This window comes from Eublepharis macularius, chromosome 6 (assembly GCF_028583425.1).
Source record: "Eublepharis macularius isolate TG4126 chromosome 6, MPM_Emac_v1.0, whole genome shotgun sequence".
NCBI lineage: Eukaryota > Metazoa > Chordata > Lepidosauria > Squamata > Eublepharidae > Eublepharis > Eublepharis macularius.
This window is the reverse complement of record NC_072795.1, coordinates 125,492,391-125,511,561: the sequence shown is the minus strand read 5'-3', so window position 1 is coordinate 125,511,561 and position 19,171 is coordinate 125,492,391. Positions and strand designations below refer to the sequence as shown.

The window sequence follows — 19,171 nt, the reverse complement described above, 5'->3', positions numbered from 1 at the left end:
CATGTGCGCTTTGTCTGATTCCACTGAATATCACAGATCCTCAAATAGAATTCCAAACGGGCTCAGAACTTTGCCTTATAAATTATTCTAATCCAACCTTTTGCTTTGTCATGTTCCTGAATTACTCATCAGTGCTACAGTCTGAATAATGTAAAGGAGGGTATGGCATAGTGGACTGAGTGGATAGACTAGGAGCCTGCGATACAGGTTTGAATCCCCATGCTGCCATGGAAATTCGCTGGGCGTTGGGACAGTCACATTCTTTTAACCTCTCCCACCTCGCAGCGTTTTTGTTGTGGGAAATCGGAAGAGGGGAGAATAATGTTCTAAGCTGCTCTGGGGCCCCTTAGTGGGGAAAATGCGAGACATAAATAAATAAATGCACAAGGCATGCATAACAGTAGAAAGTGAATGAGCCAGCAACATCCAGTGGGTGCTTACAGTAGCAATCCCAGAAGGACTCAGGATAACACTTTGTGTTACTTGATTATAGATTCTTCATGTTTAAGAACACATGTAAGATTATTAGAAAGCCATCAGTAGCAGCAACAACTTTTCAGAGAGAAGGCAGGAAGAGAAGAAGGAACTCACAAAGACTCGATACCATAGAATTTAGCAGACTGGTGGCTTATGGACTCCGAGCCAGAAACACAGCTAAGTTCACTGTGAGAATCGACTAACACAGACAGTTTGTTAGTACAGGCTAGCCATGTAAAAGACAACTCTGAAGTCCTCAGAGACAATGTGTATCCTGCTGCACAAATAAAAGGAGGGTTTCTTCTACCAAACTGCCTGAACATCACAGTTAAATGTGAAATATCACACAAGTTTTCCAAGTATCTTACCTTGTATATTGAGGTTGAAACCCAACATGTTTCATCTCTCTCTCTTGCCCACACTTATCACGACAGAGGATTCCAATATCTGCTCCTGTCAGCTAAACCACACATGTCTCAAGTGACAGTGAGCTCTTTAGCCACCAGTCCTTCAAGGAAGATGCTCTTCCTCTTTCATCCCTGAAAAAAAAAGCTGGTCTGCACAGCACCTAAGTTGTTGAGCAGTCATTAAATGCCTCTGCTGATGTTTGCGCTACAAAAATACAGATCCTGGAATTCTTTAAAGAGATACTCCTTCAATATACAGCCTGGAAAAACTACGACTAAAGATACTCCTTCACTTCTCAGCCACTTCTTCCTGTTGCAAGACAGCAAGCAGCAAGTATGTACAACTGTCTGAGGCCAAAGTTAAATACAGCAAGGGTTGTACAGTGGATATGACTTCCTTCCCCTCCCCAGGATCAGAGCTTCTTTAAGAAACCTTCATATTACTCACTGAAACCCCCAAAACAACAAGAGATACTATCCAAATAGAATCTGACCGGAATACAACCCTGAGCCCCATGCAGACACATTTCTCCTCTGGGGCAGGGATATTCACATATTCATTTCTGTCTCCCTCCAAATCCTTTTACACGCATCACACATCTAATCGCAGAGAGGCTTTGAACTCCATTTGCTGAGCAACGAAAGGGATCTGGCAACGTTTCAAAAGCTTTTCTTCTGAAGCAACTAAACAAGCGTTCTGCCGGTTCAAACACAGACCAGATGAAGCAAATTACACCCCGTCTTCACCATAAGATAGCACAGGGTGGTACTGCACCGATTTTAAGGGAAGAGGGGGAAACAACCCTGACTTTTCCTTTGGTTTCACCAGCTAGAGAATACAAGAAGAGGAACAGTATAAATGTACTGCCAATGAGAATGACAGCACAAAAAGTCACGTCAATAACGTAAAGTGGGAGGGTGGGGGGAGAAGGACAAAAAAGGAAGAGGCTAGCAGGGCCACCCAGATAGATAGGCAGCAATGCCCAACATTGCGGTATGCTTTGATCGGCTGCCAGGAGAGCTTGTCTTTTTGAAGCTGTCACATTATTATAGTCGCCTGAAGATGTGAAATTGATAAAAGCAAAAAGCTACCCTAGAGAATTTTCTTCGCCGAGGAGAAATAATACTTTGGCACACAGTAGTTCTCAGGTGCTCCCCAACCAGTACTTAGTTCAATGAGAAACTCAGAAATCAAGCAAACATTTCTGTTAATGCCTTTAATATCTAATAAAAAAGGAGGAACCGTACAGTCCAAAAGAATTAAGATGACAAATTAGCACTGCTCAGATCCAATCCAGACAGCTTTTGTATCATTATCAACAACAACAACAACAGCACATCTGGTTTTGTTGGGATGATGTAAAAAGGGTTTCCCATTATTGCACAGAAGAATAAAGAGATGCCAGACCAGTTCCGGGGGCAGGGAGCTGAAATAAGATAGGAAAAGGGGACAGTTTCAAAGATTCAGAGCTTTGAAATATTAAAGTTTACCCACAAGTTTAAGCTGCTTATTTTTACAAACCAGAGAACTCAAAAAGACAGGACATGCTGTAGCAAGCTACTAGTTATTGCAGATAAAAGAGAACATAATAAATTGTGGGACCAAAATGCAAACATTTGCAAAGGAGCAAATCTAGGCTTAGGGAGGATGTATAGCTAGTAAAATCATAAAAAGATGCCCTGATAAAAAGCCCTGTACAAGGAAAAGAACCATGACTGTCAGAAAGGACTGGAGACGCACCCCATCTTTCTCTCACATGCCACCCCCCTCCCAGACTGTTCACAATAAATATATAAAGTGATTTTTTCAAGAAGGTTGATCGTAGCAATGGAAAATGGTCAAAAAAAATTATTACGAGTTTTATATAAAGAAAATGACAAATTAACAAAAAAGACAACTCCACACAGAATAGCCAAATAAAAACAACTAACAAACAAAAAAAGAAAAAAACAATTTTCTCCATGACAAATGTAAGTAAAATTTTCAAATTTTCTCTTACTCTATATTTTAAAAAAGCTCTATTTTTTCTAATGTCCAAAATCTTTATTCCACAAACCCACAGATCATCAAATCATGATGATCTAATTCATGCAAAAAGTCTGTAAGCCGTCAAAAGTTTTTTAAAAAAATTAATCCTAGACGTTTTTTTAACTGAAAATATATTGTGCATTTATGGCGGACAAAATATTTGGTCTTTTGAAACTCGCCCTACTTGAGAGTTTTTCTAAAAACCTTAATTGAAAATCTTCACATGCATTGCAAGTCAGCACAAGCCAACATGATGGCAGGGATCTGTTTGAACAACATGCCGCTGAAAAATGGATCCAAATCAAAACGGATGAGTCTTCACATCTGTTATGCCTCCCAAATCTATAGTGTGCTGGCATTTCAAGGGTTGAGCCATCGCTTTTCATATCTGCAATGACAATTCCCAAAGAAGAATACTGAAAAGAAAGGTAAGGAGTCCAGCACCTGGCGTCTGCCTGGTCATTAGAGTGATGCCTGAAGATATTTAAAAGGCTGGAGAATTTAACTGAGGACTGACCATTCCATGACAACTACAGGAAGCCTCCATTTTCAGAGGCGGCACACCGCAAAATAACAAACACGGGACAAGAACCGGGGAAGGTCTTTCTTCCCAGAGGCATCTGTTAGAAACAGAACTCTGGAATAGACGGTCCCTGGCCTGATCTAGATAGGCCAATGTGTTCTGAAACTGTCAGCTGCAGGCATCTAGACCTGGAAATTGGCTGCAGACTTCCAGCTTATATTTATACCAAGCACTGTATTTACTTGAAAGGAAGACAGCCCTGCATGTAAGATGACCCCTGTAAAAATGTTATACACAAAAATTTTATTATAAGGTATCACTGTAATGTGTAGGTGAATGTAAGATGACCCCTTTCTTCTTTGGACAGCGTACCTGGGGGAAAAACCATTATTGTATCTTAGAACAGGGGTGGGCAATTGTTTTGGCTCAGGGGCCACTTTGTGGGAGCAGAGGTTAGTGGAGGGCCGCACCTTTTAAAATGATTGCATTCATTAGTTAACTTTGCATTTCAGAAAAGGTATAAATTGTATCATAAAAATCAATAAATATAAATTAAATAAAACAGTGGTAGTTTTATTCAATTTATTTATTGTGCTAATTTCATATCATCTATAGCTGCAAGCTATGTGAGGGAGAAAAGCTGCAGAGCGTTGTTCTTTCGGTGCCAGGCACCCGGTAGGTGACTGTCTTGGTGGGCCGCATGTGGCTCTGTAGCGGGCCGCATGTGGCCCGCGGGCCGCAATTTGCCCACCCCTGTCTTAGAAAATACTGTATACTCAAGTGCTGAGTCAGCTGTCCACTTCCATTTTACACTGTAGTACTTCCGTTCCACCAGCATTCATGGTGGTATTGCATATTAACCAACTCTACACATAAGCAGATGTCTTGCGGGAAAAGATTTTCTGTACTGGTTAAGGTGACACATATTCAGCATAATCCTATCAAAGTTAAACACTGGTACTTCTTTTTGATATTAGTGAGAAGGTATAGGGTCTCCACTGAAATCAATGGTATTTAAAGTAGTCAAACTTTTCCTGGATTCCGGCCATTGGACCATCATGAAGTCAGTCGGTACCATCATCTTAACAGTTGTCAAGAAGCTAAAAGAAAGCACCTCTGGATAGTTTAATAATTTACTTATTACCCAAAGACATTCAGTTCAAATAAAAGAAAAGACTTTTAACTACACCCTAAAATTGTCACCACGATGTTCCTCCAGGACGCATTATAAATGCAGAGATCACAGATGGCACAACTGTTTTCGATTTAAGTTGAAAATTACCAACCCAGTCATTTTACTGCAGTGATGTTTGGGCTTCCAACAAAGACAATTTGGATGTGGGTGTGTGTTCCTTTCACATGAGTTAATAAATCCTTGTGCATATGTGAAAGCAAGAGAGAAAGAAGAAGATAATTTTTTGCATTACTCCTTAATCTTTTCCTCTTCGTATCTGTATTCTGTCACGCAGCAATGAAGAATTTACAAAGAAGCCAGAGGCAAATGTTTCTTTCTCTTTGTTATTACATGACAGACGGCCTTATGGAGGAAGGGCTTTGATAAATCACTAATTTTCATAATCACAATAAGAGCTAGAATAAGGATTATTTGATCCTTTAAGGCAACATCTGAGAAGAACACCACAATAAAACAGTCTTTCCCTTGAAAGAGAAACATTGTCCTGCTGGCTGTGCCCCAAAACAGCACTCCCATCCTAGGAAGACTTGCCAGAATCTCTGCAACTGGGTGATGGTTGAATTGTGAAAATCTTTGCCTTCCTCCATGCTTAAAAATGTCCTCCTTAGGCTGGAGGAGTAAAGGATGTGACTGCCCAAATCTGAATCAGGGGAGGGAAGAATATCACACCGGCCCAACTGACAAGTTCCAGAAGGTCAGATCCACAGACAGCACAGCAATCTCAGGGCCAAACTACAAGTGACAAATGACACAGGTTGGACCCTTGTCAGCTTCCCTCAAGTTTTGATGGGAAATGTAGGCACCTTGGCGGAATGTTGGACAAGTGACAGTTGAAAAGCCCATTGGACAGCAGTCAGAGAGCCAAGCTGTAAGACCAGGATGCCTACATTTCCCATCAAAACTTGAGGGAAGCTGACAAGTGTCCAACCTGTGCCCTCAGTGTATGGAACCTGTCAGAACAACGTTCCACACTTCATTAATAGAGATATCCATACATTACAGCAAGCACGGTCCGGTGGTTAGACTTGGATCTAGGAGACCTAGGATCAAATCCTTGGGTTAATAACACACTCTTGGCATAACTTACTTCACAGGGCTGTTTTTTTTTAATCATTAAAATTTATTTAGAAGAAGGAAAAAAGGACATTTGAAAGTACATTAAAAATCTAGAACAGAATGCAGAATAATAGTTTTTTTAAAAAAGGTAAAGGTAGTCCCCTGTGCAAGCACCGAGTCATTACTGACCCATGGGAGGGGGCGGGGTCACATCACGACGTTTTCTTGGCAGACTTTTTACGGGGAGGTTTGCCATTGCCTTCCCAGTCATCTACACTTTACCCCCAGGAAACTGGGTACTCCAGCAAAAAATGATAAGCAAGATATATACCACAGCTAAATTTCATATTACTCCTCACCCTCTCCTTAATTACTTACACTCAAAATTTTATGTTCATACATTCTATATTCAATCATATATGTCACATTTTATATTCAACATTTTAAAAATCTTAATTTTGTAATTAATCTATATCCATATTGGGTATTCTTAATTTTTCTTAATTTCCAGCTACATATTCAAAGAAATCTCTTCATTTTTCCTGGAGTTCCTGTGTTTGACTGTTATACATATAAGAAGATGAGTTAGTTAATTTAGCCATATTTAGAAGTCTGTGGATTCAAAATGAATTGCGATCTTAAATAGTTTGTTTAAACTTTTTTTTTGCAGTTATGAAACATTTGTATACACTGCATTTTTATATGCATTGTGTCAAATTATTTAGCAGCTCCATATTCAGCAGCTCCAATTAAATACAATGTATACAAATGTTTCATAATTGCAAAAAAAAAAGTTTAAACAAACTATTTAAATTGCAATTCATTTAAATACTAAACATGAAGGTACACAGTACGGCTATGGGATATTGTTTAATATGAAATTCTATAATCACCGAACAAAAGAAAAAGATGTGTTTGAAGAATTCTCCTTTATATTTTTTCTGGGGAAAGTTATAGTTAGGAATATGATTTATACGCCAAAATGTTCATAAAACATGAAAGTGAAACCCATTTCGTCTTGAAAGCTAAAAGTGCCAAGATTGATTTACTTTGTGTGTGTGTGGGGGTACACTAAGATCCCTCCCTTTCAGTTACAACAGAATGTACTCCAACAATAAGTGACGAACCAAGAAGGGAAGCATTGCAGAGGAAGCTGGCTTGCGCTGCCAGCCTCCAAGCGCTGAATGGAGTTGTTGGCGGTCATGGAAATACAGTGGAGACTTGCCACAAATGAGGACTGAATCCTTAGAGCAGTATTAGGGGGAGGTTTTGCAGAAGAATACAAATGGACAAGAATATACAAATTTAGCGTGACTTGGGTTGTGGAAAGGAACAGAAGCAGGTCAGCCAAAGATCCAGGCTATCTGCCTGAGTACAGCTGCAGTAAACAGAGGCAAGATGAAATGAAGGCATATACGGGGTATGGGGAGGATTAGCCTAGGGAGAAGATGATTAGTAGAATGCTCTAATTAAACACTGTACTTAAGGAAAAAGCAGAAGTACAAGGAGGTATCAGTTAGACCAAGAGAGCCAAAACCTATTTACAAAAGGAAACATGATCAAGTATCACTGGAGTTCATTAGCAAAGGATCAAAAGAAGGATGAGAACCATATGGTCAGTGACTCCAAAGACACGGTGCTGTCAGGTCATTTAACATAAACAAGCCTAGGACAAGGCAAGAAAATAATGGCAGGGAAAACCCCCCACAAAGCCAGGAAATACCCAAAGCCACCAAAAATTATTCAATCAGTGAAATCAACCACTGAAAAAGATATATTGCCAAACACAAACAAATCAGAAGGTAAACACAGGCAATGACCAAATACTAAAACACTGTATGGTGGCTGGGGGAAAAAACACCTCAGATGAAAGCCTAAGCAAATAGAAAAGTCTCAAAGCCAACATTAAAGTAGATGAAGTTCTGGGGGTGAGGGGGGAGACAGCATTCTATAGATGCAGTTCCATAGATGCACTTTAAAATCCCCATCTCTGGCCATTTCAGGGCTTTTAAGGAAGATCTTAATTGACAGGAAAAATAATACAGAGGGAGGCAGACCTTCAGGTACTCTAGTTTTAAGCCATTTAGGAATTTCAAGGTAGGAACTTGTGCCTTCAATTCTGCTTGGAAACAAACAGGCAAACAATACAGATATTTTAGCAAAGAGATGGCATATTCTTTATACCCAACCTTAGCCTGGCCACAGCATTTTGTACTACCTGGAGTTTCGGAACAAACTTCAAAGGCAGCCCCATATACAGCACATTAATCTCAGTCAGATATGATCAAAGCCTGGATGTCTTGCTTTTCAAAGAACGACTGCAGCTAGAGCACCTGACAAAGTTGGTCAGCAGTGGCACGGAGGAGATCCCAGCATAGATCCCAACATATGAATCTGCTATTTCAATGAGATGCCAATCCCATCTTGAACAAGGTGACTCCTTATTCTTTGTCTAACAACATCTCGCCTTGTTTGGACTGAGCTTCAATTCACCGGCCCTGACCTATCCCATTCCCTTCTTTTATTCAGGACTTTCACAGACCTGGTAAAGAAAAACAGAGTTAGGTGTCATCAGCATATTGGTGATAACTCCAAACTCATACCTGACGATGGAAGCGTTGACTCTTGAAAGCTTATACCCTGGAAATCCTGTCGGTCTTAATGGTGGTACTGGACTCGAATCTTACTTTTCTACTGCAGACAAGCCTGGCTACACTCCTGAAACTATCCAGATCAACAGACGGCATCTCTCCGTTGTTTCATGCAGATGATAAACAGCAATCTGAATATATCTTGTGTGCTCGTGACCAACAAATATTATGGGCATAAGGGTAGGTCAATGATTGCAAATTATGTTCAACCCTGAACAAATTAAGTCAGGATATCCACACAGATTCTGGGCGATTGAAATCTACTCTCAACAAGGGTAAAACCAGGGTTGGCTCCAAGTTTGTCTTTAAGGAAGAATCCTAGAGACAAAAAATGGAGATGGTAAAACTAAAAATAGAATTGGAAAGGGTGAAGTCTCTGTTTCTACTAAGTATGGCATCCCTTTCTGAATCTTTAATAGATTCACAGTCTGAGGAGAGAGGAAAATGTCAAGAGCTCCACTTCACTGCAACATAGATAGAAAACTAAGACATCATCTCCTCAGAAGCGGGTTGTGAGAAATAGTTCAGAAGCTACATTTATAGGATTTCTCCCCAAACCTCCTTTTAGGGGTTTCGTAACCTTGCAAAAGAGTTAACAAAGAATAACTCAGTAGTTCTCTGTAGTCCTTAGCTTTGAAAAGGCAAAAGTGAATTCTGGCTCTCTTCCTCTCAGCTTTTACACTGTCCAGCATACCTGAGAACTGGGCTTAACTAAAAGATGGCACCAGAGTTAAGGTCTTGATATACTAATTAAGTTCAAAACCGCGAAGTGGAACTGTGACAGGTGATTGTTACATTCATCTTGACCACAAACGGAGTCGAAGGCCTCATCACCCGCACAAATTCACAACTAGCTACAAACTGTCCAGCTAATCCCTTCCACAGGCTTTCCCTCCCAATCCATTCATCATTTCACTCTTATCCATCCAGAACACAATCTTTTTTTTTTTTTGATCACCTGCCCTCAGCTACTAAGATAAAAAAAAAATGCAAAACTCACCTAAAGGAAGAGATCTTTGCAGGAAGTTTCTTTTGCAACAAATAAGATAAAATAAGTTTTGAAGAGTGTTTGTGCCTCTGCTGAGGTAAATATTTGTGCAGCTTTCCAAAGCCAGGCTAATGATTACAATACAAGCAATCATTTTAGATGGCCTCTAGCTTGGCTCCCCCAACACATTTTATTCCCCTTACAAGCAATCTCCGCTGTCCCCACATCGGCATTCATGTGGACAACCAATGCATGAGCCACTCATGAATATGGCCTCGAGGAATTCCCACATTTATGGCAATGCTGTCTGCATCTCACACCATATGGAGAACGCAGCTAAACCACCTCAGTGACAATGTGATCCACTCGTTTCGTTTGTCAACAAGAATGCCCATATGGGAGAATACCTGGGACAGACTGGGTGAACAGAATGTGCATTGTGCGAACCGGTCTGGAGGGAGGTAATGAAAACATGTTGATGTCATCGATTTGACAGGTTTTCTACATTAGCTAAGAACCCCAGTTGCACTTCAACAGGAAGAATTCGAGAGTGACTACAGAGCAGGACAAGATGAAAAAGCCCGAAACAGCCTGCAGGGTTCAGAGGGAAAATGTGAAGAGGGGACATAATGCTTCCATTTTCTGGCCCCTTTCTTGTATGTCATGTCTCTTAAATTGTAAGCCTGCAGGCGAGAGCTGTCCTTTTATGAAACCTCTGGCTTGTTTTGAAGTGTGTAACAAACAACACATACGTCTTCAATGCAAGATGGAGACTGGCACGGATAAAAAGAAAGCTGTATTACTCCAACAAGATTTCTTGCCTATCCACTGGGGGGCAGGGGGGAGGGAGGGAGAGAGAGAGAGAGAGAAAGAGAGTTTTTATTGACACTGTCAACAAAAGTGACCCTCTGGACTTTTCCCCTTGGTTTTTTTAGCAACCAGTTCTATTAAATAATTGCCAGTTGTCACTGCAATTCATGTGATGCGGGCTTGTATCTGCTTTGAGAGATTTGACTAGGAAACGGTCTATACATTTAATAAAAATAAATACATACTCACTATAGTAGAGCACTACAACTCTTCACCAGTCCATTGTCTCTCAAGTTTAGACTCTGAGTGATTCCGCACACGTTGGATAATGCACTTCCAATCCTCTTTATAGATCATTTGGAATGGATTTTTTTGTGTATGGAACAAAAAATTCACCTTAAACAATTGATAGTGTGCACTGAAAGTGCATTATCCAACGTGTGCGGAATCAGCCTCTGTCTGAGTTGGAGCCATACTTGTATTGGCAGAAGGAAACACAGATGATTTTGCTCAGTGCAGCTTCCAGCGCCACAAGCAACTTTGCTGTAGAGTCCCTGGACCCTGAGCAGAAGATTGCAGTAGGGGACGGTCTACTTCTGCAAGTTCCTTTTGCTCTCCAAGTCTGAATCCAAGCAACTGAAATGGAAGGTTGATGGCTGTCCCCTCCATCTTTTACACATTGCACACAACCCACCAGTTTTTTCTATGCAAGTCTCACCCCTAGTTACCTGCTTAGTGTTGTAAACCAGTTCCCCCCTAGCCCTACTTTACAGGCAGGTCACTAATGTCTTCAAACAACAAGCACAGGCATTTGGAAGCCATTTATTGCATAAAAAACAATCTTCAATTACACACTAATATGTCAACACAGGAGAAAATTCAGAGAAAAGATATGCTGTATATTACTCAAGTCAGGAATAGTGCGGTGTGGGAAAAGCCTTACACAGAGCACCTCTTCATGGACACCTTCACAAGAAAGGTGTACATGAAATTATCACTGCCTCATTCTGGGCTGGTTCATACAGAACACATTCTGCATACAGCGGCTTTCCTCCTAATCACTCCCCACATACACATTCAGAAGGACAAAATGGACAACTCCACAGAAGGGTCAACCAATGCACTGCACATTAGCTGCCATCAGCAGAAGAGAGCATGCACGGCTGTTGTCAAACTCGCTCACAGCACAGCACAACAGTCTATATCCTGAGTGAAAAACCAAGCCGTGGATTTGAGCTCATACACCGACTATCTTTGACACAGCAGCATAATAAGAATCCTTGCAATTTCCCACTCAAAGAAAGCTACACTAAATCTAGACTCACACAGCTACCTGCCTAGTCTCCTCATTGTACAAATCTGTTTTCTCTTACTGTTACCACAAGAGAGGCAACCAATTTCAGAGGTTCTTCAATTTATACAAGTCTGTGAGAACCACTGTGGAGCAATGGTTAAACTGGATCCCGGGGAGACCAGTTCAAATCCCTACTCAGTCATGAGCTTGAGCCAATCACTCACCCCCCCTTTCTCTCTCTCTCTCTCAGCATAACCTCCCTCACAGGATCGTTGTACAAATAAAAAATAGGAGGAACCATGTACAGCACTCTGAGCCATAGATGCTTTGGAAATGAGCCACAGCCAAGGCTCTTTCTGTATCAGAAAGCTGTCTGTGTAAAAGCTTTGGTATTAGTCAGCTTTTGTTTACTATGTGATAAGAAACAGATCTACGGGATTTGTGCCTTCGTGTGTTTTTGAGCATCAATCACCCAGGAATTTCCATTTGCAGGAAGATTTGGCAGAAAATTAAAGCTTAAGTGCAACAGGTGCTGAGCAGAAACAGAAGGCATATGGACAACCATGTGGGTGGCCCAAAGACCACAACTGAATGCCATTAAGAGAGAAACCATTCATTTAAAGTACAGGAATCCTAAATGCAATAGCCTGATTGCAAGCCACAGCTTAAAACCTGGTCCTGAATGCAAAGTTTACATGAATGCAGACAAACATTCTTAGGTATTTCAACCTTGTCTAAATGATAAAATATTTTGAAAATTACATTGCTACCTCCCATAACAACTGCACCGAGGATACTTAAGCCTCACATATACAAATAGGAATTAACATTACAGGAATATGACCCAACTTGCATAACATATTTGGAAGATGAAATTCTCTCCTCTCCCAACGATCTCTGCTGAGATTTCTTACATAAACAGATGGGATGTGGGGAAAGAAGCTGGAGGGGTGGGATGTTCGGTAGGTCCTCCTTTTTGCACAACTGAAGAACCACCAACCACACTGGATGCCAAAAGTCAGCTCAGTCAACTCTGCTCATTTAATCACAAATATTAGAGCATGGATAAGCAGGGAACCTGCAAGGACTCGCAGGGTCACTTTATTTCTCCCCTGTATCCACTTCCCCACGCTATTCCCTCTTTCCTCCTGGCAGCACCTCTTTCCCTCTCTGCTTTCCCTCCCACCTGAAAACCAATTTTTCTGTTTTTTATTATTTATTTACTTCATTTATACCCCACCTTTCGCCCCCTCATGGGGACCCAAGGCAGCTTGACATCATTCTCCTCTCCTTTATTTGTCCTCACACCAACCTTATGAGCAGGGCTTTTTTTCAGCGGGAACGTGGGGGAATGGAGTTCCGGAACCTCTAGAAAATGGTCACATGGCCAAGTGCCCCGCCCCCTGATCTCCAGACAGAGGGGAGTTTAGATTGCCCTCTGCACTGCCGAGTGGCGCAGAGGGCAATCTAAACTCCCCTCTGTCTGGAGATCAGGGGGCGAGACCACCAGCCATGTGACCATTTTCACCAAGGGCAATTTAAACTTTAAAAAACTCTCCCCTTGTTCCAGCTGAGCCAAAGTGATGTCATTTTGTGGTCTTGAGTTCCATCACCTCTTTTCCCAGAAAAAAAGCCCTGCTTATGAGTGAAATTAGGCTGAGAGTGTTTGACTGGTCCAAGATCTCCCGGCAAGCCCTCATGGAATAGCGAGAATCTGAACACGGGTCTCTCAGATATTATTCTGGAACTCTGACCACTATACCATGTTGGCTCTCAGCTTTCCCTCCTTCCCATCCTCTGGCAGCCTCTCCCTGGCTAAGTCATGTGGTAGGTAACAAGTCATTCAGGTGAGTTGTGTGGTGGCCAGTAAATGACCACTAGGAAAGGATGGACTGAGAAAAGAAAATAGACTTGAAACAGCCCTCCTTCACTTTTTATTGACAAACCAAACATTGAAGGCTGGCAATATTGTTGCAGTTACCTAGCAACCTCCCAACATCCACTTAGATCTCTTTTCTTAAAGATATAGGCACTGCTTCTATTGTTTTGTGGAGGAGAGGATTTTTAGATTTCAGATTTTTCTGAAAACCTGGGGCTTTCCCCTCCTTTTTCTTGTCTGTCCACAGCTCCAATCTCTGTATTTAAGTATCCACAGATGGGGCCATGTTGAGAATCAGCTATATTGAAAAGTGGAAGGAAGGTATTCCAAGAATACAGAAGAAATGGAAAACAGGCTAGCACAGCAGAGTGATAGTGCAGAAAGCTGATCAGAACTCAAACTGTTAAAAAAATTATTATGCCACCACTCCATTTCTGACTGCAACAGAGATACAGGAATATGCCTATACTATATGCAAGAGATAGAGGGAGTTAAAATATTCCAAACAGATAAAAGGTTATCTAAAAGCCCCGCTGAAAAGAGATATTTTTACCCAGCGCCTAAGAGCTAGTTGAGCGTCAAGGTAGAGGGCATGTAAAATCTGTATGCATATTTATATGTACTGCATATGGATGTATGGATATCCCAGTGTTTCTTAGGCCATCTAACATACCAGAGAACACCTGTTGGTCCGCTACACATTCATCATGTCAAATGATTTGCAAACCAAAATGTTCTTTGCATATTTGTGAAGATGTTCACAAATGGTTTGGTTTCTACTTTGCATAAACTACTGTTATCACTGGTGTTTACCTTAAACATGGGCTACAAAATTTTAAGAACATAAGAGAAGCCATGTTGGATCAAGCCAGTGGCCCATCCAGTCCAACACTCTGTGTCACACAGTGGCCAAAAAAACCCAGGTGTCCTCAGGAGGTCTGCCAGTGAGGAAGGGACACTAGAAGCCCTCCCACTGATTGCCCCCCATAAACACCAAGAATACAGAGCATTACTGCCCTAGACAGAGAGTTCCATCTATATCTTGTGGCTAATAGCCACTGATGGCCCTCTGCTCCATATGTTTATCCAATCCCCTCTTGAAACTGTCTATGCTTGAAGCTACCACCACCTCCTGTGGCAGTGAATTCCATGTGTTTGGGTGAAGAAGCACTTCCTTTTATCTATTCTAACCCGACTGCTCTGCATTTTCATTGAGTGCCCACGAGTTCCTGTATTGTGAGAAAGTGAGAAAAATACTTCTTTCTCTACCTTCTCTATCCCATGCATAATCTTGTAAACTTCTATCTATCATGTCACCCCTCAGTCGTCGTTTCTCCAAGCTAAAGAGCCCCAAGCGCTTTAACCTTTCTTCATAGGGGAAGTGTTCCATCCCTTTAATCATTCTAGTTGCCCTTTTCTGCACTTTTCCCAGTTCTATAATATCTTTTTTGAGGTGTGGTGACCAGAATTGTACACAGTATTCCAAATGGGGCTGTACCATTGATTTATACAGGGGCATTATGATACTGGCTGATTTGTTTTCAATTCCCTTCCTAATAATCCCCAGCATAGCGCTGGCCTTTTTTATTGCCGTCGCACACTGTATTGACATTTTCAGTGAGTTATCTACCACTACTCCCAAGATCTCTCCACCAGTTTGGACCCCATCATTGTGTATTTATATTTGGGATTTTTGGCCTCAATGTGCATTACTTTGCACTTGGCCACGTCGAAGCTCATTTGCCATGTTGACGCCCACTCGCCCAGCCTTGACAGATCCCTTTGGAGTGCCTCACAATCCTCCCTGGTTCTCACCACCCTGAACAATTTAGTGTTATCCACAAACTTAGCCACTTCACAGCTTACTCCCAACTCCAAATCATTAATGAACAAGTTAAAAAGCACCAGACCCAATACTGAGCCCTGCGGTACCCCACTGCACCACCCTCCGCTGTGAATATTGCCCATTTATACTCACTCTGTTTCCTATTCATTGGCCAGTTTTTGATCCACAAGAGGATTTGTCCTTTTACCCCATGACTATTGAGCTTACTTAGCAGCCTTTGATGAGGAACGTTATCAAAAACTTTCTGGAAGTCCTGGTAGACATCATCTATTGGTTCCCCCTTGTCCACATGTTTGTTCACTCCCTCAAAGAACTCTAACAGGTTTGTGAGACAAGATCTTCCCTTACAGAACCCACGCTGAGTCTTCCTCAATAGCTTTTGTTCATCAATGTGCCTACGAATTCTCTTTAATAACGGTTTCCACCACCTTACCTGGTATTGACGTTAGACTGACTGGCCTGTAATTTCCCAGATCTCCTCTGGAACCCTTTTTAAAGATGGGGGTGACATTAGCTACCTTCCAGTCCTCATGAATGGAGGCAGATGTTAATGAAAGGTTACATATCTTTGTCAGGAGATCCACAAGTTCACATTTGAGTTCTTTCAGAACTCTTGGATGTATGCCATCCAGGCCTGATGACTTGTTAGTTTTTCAATTGTCTATCAGTCATAGGACCTCCTCTCTTGTTACCTCAATCTGACTCAGGTCTCTCAACACTCCTCCAGAAATCAGCGGTTCTGGAGTGGGCAAGCACCTCTCATCTTCTACAGTGAAGACAGAAGTTTTTCAGCCATTTCCCTATTGTCCTTCGGTAATCCTTTTACCCCTTGATCATCCAGGGGACCCACTGCCTCCCTGACTGGTTTTCTGCTTCTAATATATTTGAAGAAATGTTTATTGTTGTTCTTTATGTTTTTTGCAATGTGTTCCTCATAGTCCCTTTTTGCCTGCCTGATCACAGACTTGCATTTTCTTTGCCACAGCCTGTGTTCCCTTTTATATACCTCACTCTGACTAGCTTTCCACCTTTTAAAGGAAACTTTCTTCTTTTATAACTTCCTTTACTTTGTTTGTTAACCACGCAGGCCTTTATTTATACCTATTTGTGCCTTTCCTAACCTGCGGTATATATTTTATCTGAGTTTCTGGGATTGTAGTTTTAAATCGTCTCCAAGCTTCCCCAAGGGTTTTGACCCTTTTGACCTTTCCTTTCAGTTTCTTCTTCACATGCCCCCTCATCTCAGAGAAGTTACCCCTATTAAAGTTAAAAGTGGTTGTGTTGGTCTTTTTGGACAACTCCCTATTTATGCAAATGCTCAGCTCAATAGCATTATGGTCACTGTTCCCAAGCAGTGCAACCACTTTTACATCTCTCACCAGATCTTGGGCATTACTTAGGACCAAGTCCAGGATCGCCTCTCCCCTGGTAGGTTCTGCAACCATCTGCTCCATAGCATGGTCATTGAGAGTGTCTAGAAACTCAGTCTTTTTCTCCCGACTTGAATACATGTTGACCCAATCAATGTGTGGGTAACTGAAATCACCTATTACTACAGTTATTTCGTCTAGCCGCTATCCTTATTTCTTTCATCATGTTATAATCATCCTCTATCTTTTGATATGGTGGGCGATAACAAACTCTTAGAGTTAAGTTTCCTTTTGGGCCCGCTATTTTAATCCATAGCATTTCCAGAAGTGAATCTAATTCTCTTACCTTCTCAATCTTACTGGACTGTATATCCTCTCTGACATACAGAGCCACCCCTCCTCCAACCCTTCCCTCCCTATCCTTACGATATAATTTATATCCAGGAATTGCTCTATCCCACTGATTTTCCTCATCCCACCAAGCTTCTGTAATGCCCACAATGTCTATGTTTCCCCCCAACACTAAGCATTCCAACTCCTCAATTTTACCTCGGACACTTCTAGCATTCGCCTACAAACATCTATAATTTCACAGGCACGTTGGGCCCGCAACCTTCCTCCTGCTGCAAGACCTTGCCAGGCAGTCCATATTATTTGTCGCTGTCTCAGTGGACAACTCTAATCCATTTGTCTATAGAAACTGACAGCTAACCCTTCATCTCTTTGAGATGAACCATCCCGAACCAGAGACATTTCGTCTCCTGTCGGCTTTCCCCCAAGATTCAGTTTAAAAACTTTAAAATAAATTCTGGTATATAACTTGGTATCTTGGCTAATAAGACTTCAAATAACCTTCTATTTTCTGCTCATCCTCCCTGTGTTTCATTTGCATATTATTTAGCCCATTTTATAGTCACACATGAACAAATACATTCCACACAGGATGACGCCATCATACTAATCACCCTACAAAAGATAAAATAAACAAGCTCCTGGCACATTCAGCCGCCTAATCCTGATTCAGGTCACTGGTCTACCAAAGTACACATTGTCTGTTCTGACTGGCAGCAGTTCTCCAGAGTTTGAGGCAAAGGTCTTTCATGTCATCCACTTTCTGATTCTTTTAGCGGAAGATGCCAGGGATTGAACTTGGGACCTCTTGCATTCAAAGCAGATGTTCTACCACTGAGCCACAGTCCATGTCCAAAGCAGCTTATAAACCTTAAAGTAGCAATATTCAGTGGTTCAGGAGCCACCCGTGGCTCTCTGACATGCCACCTGGGGCTTTTTAGTCCTCAGTATGGCTACTACTCATGTTTCAGGACAGCGTGCAACGCCTTTGCCTGGGGGGCATTGTGGTTGGCAGGTGGTTTTCCACCTTGAAACAGCCACTGCCAGAGAAACAGGTACGCTGTGATCCTCCCCGAGGAGCAGGCCTCATGCCAGAGTAAATGGCACTCTTTTGGTTGATGGTATGTGAATGCGGCTCTCTGCGACCTGCAGTGTGAGTACCACTGTCTTAAACAAGACAGTGACAGGTGCCGCAATGAGAAACTGGTTGTATGTGAACGGGAAGATTGCAGAATCAATTCCCTGTTAGATACGCTTCATGTATTTGTCTGGATAAAGCTTTTCACTAGCCATTTCCTTTCACCCATACGAATAACAAACCAAGTCAAAAGTAGGAAAACACTATAATAGCCCAAGAGATTTCTTCTCCAAGAGAGATCTTCATATTGGAGGAGACAATGTGTTACTGCTAGCTGAGGAGGCTGGCAAGCTTCAACCTTGTCTGGAAGGAGTTATATGAATTCTCCCCCAACCCGTGCCTTTTTAACAATACTTTGCAATCTCTTCTTGAGTCTCTTCTTATTAATTTATTGATTTGTCTCTGTTTCTTCCACTCCCTTCCTCTCATTTTTCACTGATCAATCTCTTCCTCTTTGGGAGTGGCTCCTTTGTCCTCCTGTCACTCCCCTTGATTCTTCTTCTTCTCTTTATTCTTGCCCTGCTCTCTCCTTCTGTGCAGCCATACCCTATCTTGCAATCCTTTTCCTTTCCCAATCTGACCATTTCTGCTTTCCAGATATCAACATTTAGGGGTCAGGTAGCAGGAAAGGACAGAATAAGAATATGCTAACAATACGACAGTCAAACTAAGATAATAAAAACTCACTCTGGAATTCAAAATACCATCTACCTAACTCTGAAGTGGCCCCAACCTGTACAGATTCTCAAATCCAAGAATTAGGACCACTTCAGAATAAAACTGTAAGAGCCCCATGGCACAGAGTGGTAAGCTGCAGTACTGCAGCCCAAGCTCTACTCATGACCTGAGTTCGATTCTGGCGGAAGCCGGGTTCAGGTAGCCAGCTCAAGGTTGACACAGCTTTCCATCCTTCAGAGGTCAGTAAAATGAGTACCCAGTTTCCAGGGGGTAAAGTGTAGATGACTGGGGAATGCAATGGCAAAACACCCCGTAACAAAAAGTCTGCCAAGAAAATGTCATGATGCAACGTCCCCCCATGGGTCAGTAATGACTTGGTGCTTGCACAGGGGACTACCTTTACCTTTTTTTATACTCCCCTGGGTTGGGGGTGGGTGGGTTAAACTCCCCCAAATCAAACAAAAACATTTTCTGTGCAT

At 41.8% G+C, this 19,171-nt stretch overlaps 1 protein-coding gene across 4 annotated transcripts in view; it reads right to left on the bottom strand.

The window, feature by feature from the left end:
• NDST2 (N-deacetylase and N-sulfotransferase 2) overlaps positions 1–19,171 on the bottom strand; it is a 175,225-nt gene that overhangs the window by 46,670 nt on the left and 109,384 nt on the right. Inside the window, exon 1 of one of the 4 annotated variants that reach the window (XM_054982347.1) lies at positions 9,339–9,408. The exons of the other annotated variants lie outside the window; for them this stretch is intronic. The gene's annotated coding sequence lies outside the window, so the exon portion shown is untranslated. Of the gene's footprint in view, positions 1–9,338; positions 9,409–19,171 lie in introns of those variants that run through there. 4 annotated transcript variants of the gene reach the window in all.